General features: G+C 49.0%; 1 long non-coding RNA gene across 1 annotated transcript in view; it reads right to left on the reverse strand.

Annotated features, from left to right (window-relative positions):
* LOC134758174 (uncharacterized) overlaps positions 1-11,779 on the reverse strand; it is a 39,241-nt gene extending 27,462 nt beyond the window's left edge. Inside the window, exons 1-2 of the long non-coding RNA XR_010133126.1 lie at positions 11,690-11,779; positions 3,542-3,664 (exon numbers count right to left, since the gene is read on the reverse strand). This is a non-coding gene — a long non-coding RNA (uncharacterized lncRNA). The remainder of the gene's footprint in view (positions 1-3,541; positions 3,665-11,689) is intronic.
* Positions 11,780-13,777: the final 1,998 nt, after the last annotated feature.

Raw genomic sequence — 13,777 nt, forward strand, 5'->3', positions numbered from 1 at the left:
TTTTCGTTGCACTTTTGTTTAAGGTCACCGTCTTTTCAGGGCAAGTGGAATGTGCTTTTCATTTACTCTAGCAGTATAAAGTGTCCTTTTTAAATACGCTCATTTAAGCTGAAAGAATGAGTTGGTTTCATGAAAAGTACCGAATCAATATGAGCATCGGTAGAAGTGAAATTAGGAAAAATGGCAAAGTGGAAAGTGGATGATGGGCTGGAGGGGCTCTTTTGGGGCAGCTGGGGGCTCCCAGGTTCACAGCCCAATCAACATAAAGAGCAGTCCCTCACTTCACAGTTCGCAAAAGCCTTTTCCAAGCACAGTCTCAGTCAATGCATCCTGTGCCCGGCAACCCTGTTTTCCAGGGCCTCACCCACAGCCACACCCACGTCTTGTAAGCATCCCAGCTGCCAATCACAGGCTATTGCAGGCACTTTATAGACATCGCTGAACCGCAACCTACACCTGGCTTAAGTGGAAGGCACAACTCAAACCCCACATGCTAGAAGAGGAAACTGAGGCTTCAAGAGTCACGTGGCAGTTTTTTTCCTGCAGCAGTTGTAACAAATTCGCATAAACTCAGTGGCTGACAACAACAAAAATGCATTCCCTCACAGTTCTAGAAAATGGAAGTCTGAAATCAAGGCATCAGCAGGGCCATGCTCCCTCCAAAGCCTCTCAGCAGGATCCTTCCTCGTCTCTTCCAGCTTCCGGTGGCCCCCAGCATTCCTTGGCTGGTGGCTGCATCCCTCCAGTCTCTGCCTCCATCCCCACACGGCCTTCTCTTCTGCAGCCTCCCTCTCCTTCTCCTTCTCCAAGAACACCTGTCATTGGACTTCAGGCCCTCCCTAATCCCGGTTGATACCATCTCAAGATCCTTTATTTATTTACATCTGCAAAGACGTTTTTTCCAAACAGTGACATTCACAGTTTCTGGGGGAAATTTTCTGGGAGATTGGGGTGGGGTCACCATTTAACCCACGAGAAGCAGTATCAGGATTGATGCTTAGAACAGAGCCTGGTTTCCTTCACTGGACACACAGGCGCACACTGGAGCCCACCTCCCCTGCCCATACCACCATGGGTTGCCCACTCTGCCTCCTCAGACCCAGAAACCCAGGGGACCTGGTGAAACAGCAGGCACCTGGTGTGGCAGGGACCAGGCCTCGCACCATCTCATGCTGCCATTTAATTAGGACAGAAGACTGAACTCTGCTCAATGATACCAGCATCATCCCACTCACCTGCCTGGGGACCCATCTCTTTGAGGAAATTTATAGCCATAATTTAGTAGGTGAATTATGGCCGCTGGCACCTGAGCTGTGAGAATTGCCCGGGCACATTAAACCCACCCGCTAACACCCCTTGATGCTGGAACCACCCTCACAGCGCCTGTAAAACAGGGAATGGCAGAGAATGGGGACACTCCTGGGAGCCGCAGGGCCCCCAGGACCACAGCAGCCTCCTGAGCTGGGGGCAGAGAACTGGGTTTTCCTCCAAGCGCTGCCTCACTGGGTGAGCTGTGGTGGGTCCCAGGCCCTTTCTGGGTGCCAGTGGCCTGGCGATGCCATGTGTGGTGTGCAGGCCAGCAGCATCCAGGAGATGGTTAGAACTGCAGAAACTCAGCAACCCACACTGAATCCAGACCTGCACGTTACCAGGCCCCCACTCCAGGGGTGTGTGGCCAGAGTGACGCTTGGGAAGCGCTGGCAGGAGCACAGGATGGAGTGTGCCTTGGTCTGTGGGAGGTGCTGGAACAAAACACCACAGAGTGAGTGGCTTCTGAGCCACAGAAATTCACTGCTCACAGTTCTGGAGGCTGGAAATCCAAGATCAAGGCACCTGGGCAGGTTCAGAGTCAGGTGAGGGCCCACTTCCAGGTTCCTAGACTGACTTCTCACTGTGTCCTCACCTGGTGGAACAGGCAAGGAAGCCCTCTGGGGCTGCTTTTATAAGGGCACTAGTTCCATTCACAAGGGATTGACCCTCACGACCTAATCACCTCCCAAAGGACCCACCTCCTAACACCATCACCTTAGGTGTTAAGATTTCAATGTACAAATTCTAGGGTGATACAAACATTCCAACCACAGCAGGGCACAAGCCATGCAAGCCTGGCACACCTTGAATCCAGCCCCCGACATGGACCATGCACGCGCCCACAGTCCCTGCCACCCCTCAGAGACACCACACATGGTGCACACACACCTCACTTCACACATTCGTGGAAACGCATGCTCCAAGACACAACACACACTCATATATGCACCTATGCACAATCTGTGCCCATTCCCAAATGTGTCACTGATGGTAGGATTGCAGGCGGCTGAGAAAGACAGCTTGAGGTTCTCATACACGTTTGTCCATTCAGCATATTTACTAGCCAGTGACTGGTAGCCAGGCATGCACCAGGTGTCTGCGTGTGAAGTTAAAGAAGAAGTCCCTGGCCCTCAGCTCAAGGTCACAATGTGGTCTGATTGATGCAATAACAGGTGGATATGCACAGTAATGGGAGAGGGAAGGGGAGGAGATCGACCAGCCCTTGGGGAGAAGGTGGACCAGAAAGGCTTCCCAGACAAAAAGACCTGGGCTGGATCCCAGCAAATAAGTATGAATGTTCTTGGCAGGCAAAGTGTATAAGTGTATTCGTCTGTTTTCACACTGCTGTAAAGAACTTCCTGAGACTGGGTAATTTATAAAGGAAAGAAGTTTAATCGACTCACAGTTCAGCATGCCTGGGAGGCCTCAGGAAACTTAGAATCATGGCAGAAAGCCAAGGGGAAGCAAGGCACCTTCTTCACAAAGCATCAGGAAGAAGTGTTGAGCGAAGTGGGAAGAGCCCGTTATAAAACCATCAGATCTTGTGAGAACTCACTCACTATCACGAGAACAGCACAGGGAAAACTGTCCCCACGATTCAACTACCCCCACCTGGTCTCTCCCTTGACATGTGGGTATTATGGGGATTACAATTCGAGATGAGATTTGGGTAGGGACACAGAACCTAACCATATCAGTAAGAAAGGACATTTTCAGTAGAGAGAACAGAAGCAGCAAAATCCTAGAGGCATAAATAGGTGGCTCAGGGCAGGCGAAGGTACAGAATGCATGCCATGCCTGATACCAAGTTTCCTAAATTGGACTCAAGTCCTCTAGTCCTCTCCACTCCCCTCCTGGCACCCCAATCAGGCCACCCTCACCTCTTCTTTGCACCAAAACAACAGCATTCTTGCAGGGCTCCTTGCTCGACTTAAGTCTTACTCCTTTCAGACCCACCCTCTACAGCCACAGGGACCTTCCTACCATGCAAATCTGATCATATCGCCCTCTCAATAAGCCCTGCCTTGGCTCCCTAGTGCCCTAAGACTAAAGACTAAAGTTTCCAGGTAGGTCTCTCAGGTTCTGTTCAACTTTCGTATCAAGTTGCATCTGCAATGCTGTTTTAATCTCACCCAGCTCCCTCACACTGCCTTACCTTTACATGCACCATTTCTTCTGCCTGAAGGTCCCTTTCCCAACCCCCTTCTCCACCTGTCAAACTCCTACTCACCCTGCAAAACCCATGCTGCCAAAGGTCTTTTCATCCAAAATGCCTTCCATGAGAGATGCTTGGAAAGGAGAAATAATTAAGCATTGGGGTCAGGTCTTCAGTGGTTTCTCAGAAATTCGGGCTCTGGGATGAGACAGAAGCAGGAATATGAAGGAGTTTTAAGGTTCAAACACATCCACAAGGCAACCCCAAAACAATTTTCAGAGGTTTTTTCTCTTTCTTTCTTTTTTAAATTAGATTTTCATATTTCAGAGATTAAGAAGCTCAAAAGATTTTCCGTGATAATCTTTCTTAGTGCCTCAGGACAGCCAAACTGGTTTTATTTTTATTCCCTCAGACCTGAGCTTTTTGAGCACTTAGGACAAATGAAGCCCTATTTCACAAAGAAGGAAAACACACAAAACCCACCCCCTCAAGGCCTGCACTAGATTGAGGACATGAGGAAATAACAACAACAATAATGATTACAATAGCTGTCAGGGCTCTGGGAAGGGGTATTATAGACAAGGTCTCTGACCACAAAAGAGGCTGCACAAATCCACATAAAACAACCTGAAACCAGTGAGGCTGTAGGCCATGAGCTGAACCGGGGTGTGAGGATATTCCAGGTGCTGTCAGAGGGCCGTGTGGTAATCCAGGAGGGCTTTATGGAGGAGGGAAGTTTCTCCTCCCACAGCCTCAGTGACCTAAATTCCCCCTAACGAAGGGACAGGCCACTGGGACCTGGCCTGGGTGTGCTGGTCCCCTACAGCTATTTCAGGCACCCTGTGCTCCATCAAGGCAAAGATACACTCCTAAGTGACTTTTCAAATTAGATTGTTTGGAATTCCTAGCCAGTGCAAGTAATGGATCCCAAACACTGTTAATTATGTTTTCTGTGGTCAGTGTACACAGAGGCTGATCGATTCTCCCTGAACAGCCTATAACGGAGGCACTGCAGATCAAGCCCGCCTGGAGAGGTAAGGAGACCAAGCCTGGCGCCGGGGGTGGGGGCTTTAGAGACTTTTCACCAAGCAAGGCTCCATGCGAACCCACCTGCCTGCCTTCGGAGTGTGGCACCAGCACACTCCAGCCAGATGGAGTTGCATGTTCACACCCAGAGAGCAGAAGACCCTGAGACCTTTTCACTTGGGAGGGAGCAAATGAGCCTGATTTCTAAGTGTGCTACTGTGTGTGCATGTGAGGTGTCTTTGTGCCAGGTGTGTGCACGTGTATATGTGCAGAAGAGGTGGCTGCAGGTGCTTGTATGTGAGTGTGTGCGGGGGCATGACTGGAAGGATGTATGATTGAAGAGATGAGTGTGCACCTTTGTGTCTGAAAGCTACATGTTATTGAAACTGTGGACATATTTGAGTCCAATCAATCTGCTATAACAAAATACTGTAGACTGGATGGCTTGCAAATAACAGAAACTTACTTCTCAAGGTGCTAGAGGCTGGGAAGTCCAAGACCAAAGCTCTGGTAGATTCCATGTTTGGTGGGGGCTGGCTTCCTGGTTCAGAGATGGCCCCTCCTTCTCAAAGTGTCTTCACATGGTGGCAAGGGTGAAGAAGCTCTCAAGGGCCTTTTATTTATTTTTTTTTATTTATTTTTTTTTTTGCGACAAAGTCTCGCTCTGTTGCCCAGGCTAGAGTGCAGTGGTGTGATCTCAGCTCACTGCAACCTCCACCTCCCGGATTCAAGCAACTCTTGTGCCTCAGCCTCCCAGGGAGCTGGGATTACAGGCATGTGCCACCACACTGGCTAATTTTTTGTATTTTTAGTGGACACGGGGTTTCACCCTTTTGGCCTGGTTAGTCTCAAACTCCTGGCCTCAAGTAATCCACCTGTCTCAGCCTCCCAAAGTGCTGGGATTACAGGCATGAGCCACTGCACCTGGGCTAGAGCCTCTTTTTTTAGGATTATTGTTTTGAGACAGGGTCTTGCTCTGTCACCCAGGCTGGAGTGTAGCGGTAAAATCACGGCTCACTGCACCCTCCAGCTCCTAGGCTCAAGCAATCCTCCCATGGAATCCCATGTAGCCGGGACTACAAGCGTGTGCCACTACATCCAGCTAACTTTTTTTTTTTTTTTTAGTAGAGACGCAGTCACACTATGTTGCCCAGGCTGGTCTCAAGCTCTTGAGCTCAAGCAATCCTCCCACATTGGCCTCCGGAAGTGTTTGGATTACAGGTATAAGCCACCACACCTGGCCTGGGACCTCTTTTATAACAGCGCTACTATGGTTTGAATGTCTCCTCCAAAGTTCACATCGAAGCTTAGTTGCCATTGTAAGGGTATTGAGAGATGGGGCCTTAAGAGGTGATTAGGTTATGAGGGCTCTGTCCTCATGAATGGATTAATGCCATTATCACAGGAATAGGTCAATTATGGTGGGAATGATAAAAGGATGAGTTCTATCCAACTCTCTCTTGGTCTCATGCACTCACTTGCTATGTGATGCCTTCTGCCATGTTCTGATGCAGCACAAATGTCCTCAACAGATGCCAGCACCATGCTCTTGGACTTCCTAGCCTCCAGAACCATGAGAAATAAATTTTTCTTTATAAATTACCCAGTTTCCAGTATTCTGTGATAACATGAGAAACAGGACTAAGACAAGCACTGATGCCATACATGACATGAGGGCTCCATACCCATGACCAAATCACCGCCCAATGTCCCCACCTCCTAATACCAATACCTTGGGGGTTAGGTTTCAACATATGAATTTTGGGGCAACACAAACTTTCAGTCTCTAGCAGGGTAGATGTAGGTGTTAACCAAGTTAAGCGTGGGAATGTGTACAAAATTAAAGTGTGCCTGTGAGTGTGTGGAGCAGTGACAAAGAGGGTGTGTGGATCAGAGCTGCTCTGAAAAAGTGTGTTCATGAGTGAGGGATGGGTATGAGTTAAGTGCAAGTACATACATGTGTCACCAAGGGTATGCATAGTGAACAAACAGTATGTGGCTGAAAATGTGTGTGTGACTAGCAGAGGTGTGACTGCCAGTGAGTGTTTTAGTGAAGGGGTTCCCATGGGAAGAAACGTGGGTGCATTAGTGGCCTGTAGTATTCATAGGCATAGATAGTCTTTGCCCCTCCATGCAGAAGGATCACTCTGTCTTGACATCCAACATGGCCACGGGACTTGCTCAGGCCAATAAAATGTGAAAATACCATGTGTCACTTTCAGGTGGAGTTTCAAGAGTCCCTTCCTGGTTCACTGTCTCCTTTGCTCTTCCACAACCACAAGAAGAGAGAGGCTGCATATCAATGTGCTGGGAGGAAAGATGAGGTGAAAGAGAGCCCTCACCCAGCCATGATGGATAGAGCGTGAGCAGGAAACAAGCCCCTACTGCTGTGTGGTGCTAAGGTTTGGGGCTGCTTGTTACTACAGCCAAATCCAGCCCAGGCTGACTGATACAGGGACTGGGTGTGAATGACGGGAAGTGGGAGTGGGTAGAGCAGGGGGAGTAAGATAGCATAGGTGTGAGTGAAACCTCTACTGCTGAACAGCGCTGTGTTGGGGGATGTTTGTTACTATGGCATAACCCATCCTGCACTGACTGATAGAGGGACTATGTGGACTGGTGAGTAAGGGAATGTGAGAAGATGAATTTGTGAGTGAGACTGTGCATGTGACTATGTTGAGTTGTCTGTGAGGTTGTGAGTGGGGGTGTGAGGGAGGTCTGAAGGAGGTATTAACGGTGTAACAGGCACCTTCCCCCGCCTTGCACCTTCTCCATATCTGGGGCCCCAGGCAGGGGTTGTACAGAGTATCATCCCACTGCCCACACCGGATGCCAGTGGCATCTGCACTCCTTCCTCTTTACCATCAAAATTTCTCTCAAATCTCTCAGCTTCTCCTCCCCATCATGCCACCTGCTAACCTGACCTAGTCTCCCTACTGCTGGCCCCTGTCATGTCCATCTGGACGGCACAGCTGCCCCCTCTAACTGCACCCACACTCCCAGGCCTTTCTCTGCACAGCAACCAGAAGTCTCTTTCTAAACCCAAGTCTGCCTCTGCCTTTCCCTTCTTTAAAACCCTCCATGGCTCCCATGGCCCCATCGCCCTCCTCCCCACAGCTGAGTCCTGACTCACCCTGTCTCTCTCAGGCTGCTGCCACACTGACCTCCATTCAACCTGTCAGAGCCCATGCTTCCTCTCCCCGAAGACCCTTCACACATGCTGTTCCCTCCCAGCCTAGAATGCTTGTCCCTTCTGCTCTTTACCTAGTTCATATCTCAGCTGCCACTTCCTCCAGGAAGCCCTTCCTGGTATACACTCTCATCACTCTATATGTCTCCCTCTTGAAGCACTGTGTGCTTACTCTGTGAGCTCCCTGTTGGGGAATGGGGAGTGGGGACTGGGTAGGGCCAGGACCTGCTCTTGTTCACCACTGTGTCCCTAATACTGGCATTGTAACCAGCACACAGTAGGCACACAATAAATGCTTGCAAATGAGCAAATGAGTGAGTATGCATGTGTGCATGTGTGTTTGTGGGTGTGATGTGTATGTGGGTGTGCCCCTGCGGTGACAGCTGCTAGAACCCAGTCTGGCCCATCCTCTTTCTTCCCTGCCTCTCCCTCCCCCAACAAGAACCTCAGAGGATGGGGCAGCCTCCCCATCTTTTCTGCACATCTCAGGGGCAAGCAGGGGCAACCTAATGGGAGAGAGGGGCTGCAGGACTCAGGCAAGGAAGGGAAGGTCTGGCTGCAACCAGCAAGGCAGGCTTGGAGGGGATGGCACCACCCTAACTAGACCTAGAGAGACAGGGAAGATTGGAACACAGGTCACTGGGGACTGAGACTGGTGGGGGTGGAAAGGGCTGTCCAGGTGGAGGGTAGAGCAATGAGCAAGGGAGGCCAGAAACTGACTTCTTTAAGTTTAAGCTCCATCAATGCAGGGACCACATCTGTCGTATTCACCACTGTAATCTCCAAAGTATAGTACCTGGCACATAATTAGTGCTCAATAAATATGGGGGAGAGAAAAGAAGGACAGTTTATTGCTCCCTAGGGCTTTTGGGGTTTTTTTTAGAGATGGGGTCTCACTATGTTGCCCAGGCTGGTCTCAAACTCTTAGCTTCAAGCAACCCTCCCACTTCAGCCCTCCAAAGTGCTGGGATTACAGGCAGGAGCCACCGTGCCCGGCCTCCCCAGGGCTTTTATAAGTCAGTCCTGGAGTCCTGAGCTCCAATCAAGGTTCTGCCACATATAAGCCTTGTGAGTCTGGGCAGCCCATTCGCCTTTTTGTAACTCTGTGTCCTCATTAGTAACATAAAAGTGAGATTTGCAGGCCCCTGTGATAGACAATTGTTTCTGCCTGTCCAGCACCCTGATTCTCCCTCAGGGATCATCCGTCATTCTCCCACCTCCCTTGGACTGTGATGTTAGTTGTTTTTCGATTTTTTTTGTTTGTTTGTGTTTGTTTGTTTGTTTGTTTGTTGAGATGGAGTTTTGTTCTGTTGCCAAGGCTGGAGTGCAGTGGCACAATCTCAGCTCGCTGCAACCTCTGCCTAGGGAGTTCAAGTGATTCTCCTGCCTCAGCCTCCCAAATACCTGGGATTACAAGCATGTGCCACCACGCCCGGCTAATTTTTGTATTTTTTAGTAGAGACGAGGTTTCACCATGTTGGCCAGGCTGGTCTGGAACTCGTGACCTCAAGTGATCCTCCTGCCTTGGCCTCTCTCTGTGATGTTTAAGAGAGACTTATCCCAGTCCCCAGCTCTTGGAAGGGCACGTGACCTGGGCTTGGCCAATCAAAATGCTCCATTCCTGATCCTGTGATTGGCTCAGGAACATGCACATGACCCAAGTACAATCAGTGAGAATGAGTCCTGGAACTTGTGCTGAAACTATTAATAAAAAGCTTTTTTATGTTTTTCTTGTCTTAGTTCTGACAAGAGAATATAGTTCTGGAATTACTCAGGATTCTGTAAAAAGAGCTTGCCTGTGAGAGGAAAATGGGACCAGGTCCTGCCCTGCAGACATTGTTGGAGCACCTAGATCCAGCCATGCCTGAAGCCGGTCCTGAGCTTTGTGTGTGTGTGTGTGTGTGTGTGTGTGTGTGTGTGTGTGGCTGGCACATAAGTAAAGGCTATACAAATGGTAGCTGTAATTAGCAGAATAGGATATGGCACACAATAGGTACTTGGTGGTGTTAGTGCCTGCCTTCTTTCATTCCCCTGCCCCTGGAAACATTGTAGCCTTACTGCCATCCCTTTTTCTGTCCATTATAGATGCTTCCAGAAGGATTGTGGGGGCACGTTCAGGGCATGAGAAAAATGTGTTAATGGTAGAATGTCTGTCAGAGCATTTTCCCATCAAGCTGTTCTTCTTCCCCACAGAAGATGCTTAAGGAATAAGAGAGATGCCAAAAATAATGAGGCCAAGAGCTGTCGTGGTCCTTGCCTAGCAAATTCACAGCTTCAAGCCATTCAGGCCCTGGGGCAGCCATAGAGAGGGAAGGAATAGAGAGCCCTCGGGGGTCTTCGGGGGCTGGGCACCTCTGCATTAGGCTAACAGTGGGGCCTGGGGTTTCAGAGCTGAGGGCAAGTTCCCATCAGCAAGACTGTGAGAGCATTTAGTGAATGCCTACTGGATGCTAGGCCTGTGCACTAGTGAATAATAATAAATGAGGAAGCTAGATCAGAGAGAAAAGACCTACACTTAGTAGGTGGTTTTTAACTGCTTATTGGTTGAATGAGTGGACCTTCAGAGATCCGATCCATGGATAGCCTTCATGCCCCAAATGGCCAGGTCAGTATGGGCAGGGGAGACACTAACCTGGCTGAACATGGGGAGGGAGCAGAGAAGGCTCGTGAACTGAGTTGAGCCTTCAAGAATGAGGTCTTAGCAACGAGAAATCCTGTGTGAAGGGGTGGAGAGAAATTCCTGGGAGAAGCAAAGGAGCAACATGCCTCCAGAATACACAGGGAAGAGGGGAGGCTCCAAGTGCAGCAGGGACCTTACAGATCATGCTAAAGAGCTCAGGCTTTGGGCTGGAGCGTGGGGGAGCTATGGGAAGGCTTTGAGCAAGGGAGTGGCCTGATTTAGATTTGGGCTTAAGAAAAACCTCTCTAGCCACTATCAGATAGCTTAGAAGGAGAAATCCCGGAGGATGTTAGCATCAATCAGGTGAGTGATACTGGGGGCTGAGACTGATGCCAGAGATTTCAGAAGCAAAATCAAAAAGCTTGGCAGCTTTTGGAGTCAGATGGAAGGCAGCGTGGAGAAGGGGGCCCAGGGAAAGAAATAGGAAGCTCAAGTTCAAGTCCTGGCCTTCTGGGGCTGGGGTGCAGTTTCCTCTTCTGAAAATGGGACTTCATAATGTCTGCCCTGCTAAACTCAGAGAGTTGGCGTGAAAAGCAAGTGATAGGATGACTGGGAAAATGCCTTGAATTGTATACAGCAGGGTCGGCAAGGGTTCTCTGTAAACAGCCAGATAGTAACTACTTTAGGCTTTGTGAGCCATAAGTTCTCTGTCCCTCCTACCACTCAACTCTGCCCCACAGACCATACATAAACATGTGAGTGTGGCCGTATTCCAATCAAACTTTATTAGCCCGGGGGTTGTGGTTTGCCAACCCGATTTAAGGCGATATGCAAATACCAACACGTTCTTCTGAGCACTCCTGATATCTCTTCTCTCTTGGCCCTGATTTCTTCCTATTTTTTCTGTCTCCAAAGATCACAGCCCAGAGAAAAAGAAAGTACACTTGGCCCTCCATATATGTGGGTTCCACATCCATGGACTCAACAAACCAGAGTGAAAATATTTGGAAAAAATAAAATGGATGGTTGTGCCTGTACTGAACATGACTTTTTTCCTTGTCATTATTCCCTAAACAATACAGTATAACAACTCTTCACATAGCATTTACATTGTATTGGTATTATAACTAGTTTAGAAATGATTTAAAGTATGTGGGAGGATATGCGTAGGTTATATGCAGATAATACTCCCTTTGTATATAAAGGACTTGAGCATCTGTGGATTTTCATATCCATGTGGTATCCTGGCACAAATTCCCCCTGGATGCTGAGGGATGACTCTACTTCTCCCTAGGTACTCATTGTATAAATGAGGAAACTAGATGAGAGTGAGAAGACCTACACTTAGTAGGTGGTTTTTAACTACTTATTGGTTGAATGAATGTACCTTAGGAGATCCAATCCATGAATAGCATTCATGCCCCAAATGGCCAATCTTATACTCGTGGCAGACATCACAAATCAATCCCAGCATGCTTCTCCGTGGAGCATTGATTCAGCTTCTAAATTCTCAAGTCAACATTCCAAGTAGTCACCTTCTATTGAGATCAGCACATAAGAAGAAATGCAAACTAGTTCAACCCTTCTATTTTGTAGATGAGGAAATGGAGGCAAAATAAGGTCTCATGGGGGGTCTGGGTGGACCAGCTGGTGCCCTCTGGCTGCCTGTTTCATCCAGCCTGTCCAGAAGCTCCAGAGAAGCCCTTGTCCAGCTGGGCAGGCAGGGGGTGCTAGAGAGAAGCACAGCTGGGCAGCTGGCATGGACTCATCCCAGTGCCTCCCTGCCCAGCCACTCTGCGATCGGCTCTGGTGGTGTCCCTTCTGTCCCCCACCCGCCTGCTCCCCACAGCTGCTCTTTTGAAAGCCCTGCATGGGAAGCTGTTGATGCGTCTCTCTGTTCCCTTTTCAGACCATTGTCCCCTCGCTGGCGCCAGCCGTGTTCTTCTCTTGGCTGCTTAATTAACAGTATTATTAAAGCCTAGAGGAAAGAGTCACCCAGATCCTCCCTCAAAGCCACTCACGCTTGGGAAGAGGAGCTGCAAGCAGACAGGAAGCAGGGGCTGGTGCCAGGAGATGCCTCCTCCCCGCCTCCAGGGCCCTTCACTTGCCAATGCCCAGTCAAACCACTTTTCCCCACCTTCCTGGGGCAGCCATTGAGGGCCTGGGAGGGAAGAGGCAGGGAGGAGGTGACTTGCAGCAAGCTTGTCTGGAAGTACCCAGACTTGGTTGATAAACCCTGCTCTCAGCAATGGGTGCAAGTCCTTGGGGAGAGGAGCTAGTCCCCCAGCCCTGGGATCAGCTCAGAACTCAACAGTCACATCCTCACTACCTCCATGCAGAGAAGAAGCAAAAGCAGTAGCGGGAAAACATGTCCAGTAGCTGTGTGACCTTGGGCCAAACCATCACTGTCTCTGTGCTCAATTTCTGCTGTGTAAAAAGTGCTTCTAATGCACCTGGTCCGGTGCTAAGCACTTCATGTGCATTATCTTACCTATTCCTTGTTCCAGTAATCTACTGCTATATTACAGATCACCCCAAAACATGGTGCCTTAAAGCAACAACAATCACAATCTGTAATTTATGCAGAGTGCAACGGGATAGCTCATCTCAGCTCCACATGGCATCAGCTGAGACAACTTAACTGTGGGGCAGAGAACCCACCTTCAATATAGGTCACTCACATGACTGGCAAATTGGTTTTAGCTGTTAGCTGGGAGCTCAGCAGGAGCTATCCACTGGGGACATGGGGGTGGGGTCTCCATTCCTCTCCATGGGCTTCTTGGGCTTCCTCACAACATGGCAGCCGGGTTCTGGGAAGGAGTAACTTAGGAGAACCAGGCACAAGTGCATGGCATTGTCATGACCTAGCCTCAGAAGTCATAGGATCACCTCCATGCTACTCTGCTGATTGAGGCAATTCAAATGCCCACCCAAGTTCAAGGAGAGGGAACTTCCACTCAACTTCTTGATGAGAAAATGGTGAGATTCTACAAGGGCATAAGGAATGAGAGATGTGGTTATGACCATCTTTGAAAAACACAATCTGCCACATTCTTCAAAACAACTGGAAGGTCAGTGCAATTATTATTTCCATTTTACAGATTAGGAAACTAAGAATTTAAGTCATTCAGAGAAGTTAAGTAATTTACCCAAAGCCACACAGCTTTGTGGCTGAGCAGGGTTGTGAACATATGCAGCCTGACTTCAAAACATAGGGTTTTTCAAACTTTTTTTTTTTTAGCTGCAAAACATATCCTCCTAATAAAATCTTCTGGGAGAGATTTGTGAAAGGAGGTCAAAACAGAGTCAGTGGGGACTTGAACCCTGCCATTGCCTCCAGGATCCTCTCAGGAACTCAAGTTTCCAAAAAAGTTTGAAAATCCCAAGGTAAGCTGTTCTCCAAGTCAACAGGCAACAAGGAAAAATCCCCTCCCTTGTCTGGCTGGTCTACCTGGTCTAGACTCTGCTCCTGTCA

Source organism: Gorilla gorilla, chromosome 23 (genome assembly GCF_029281585.2).
Source record: "Gorilla gorilla gorilla isolate KB3781 chromosome 23, NHGRI_mGorGor1-v2.1_pri, whole genome shotgun sequence".
In the NCBI taxonomy this organism is placed as follows: Eukaryota; Metazoa; Chordata; class Mammalia; order Primates; family Hominidae; genus Gorilla; species Gorilla gorilla.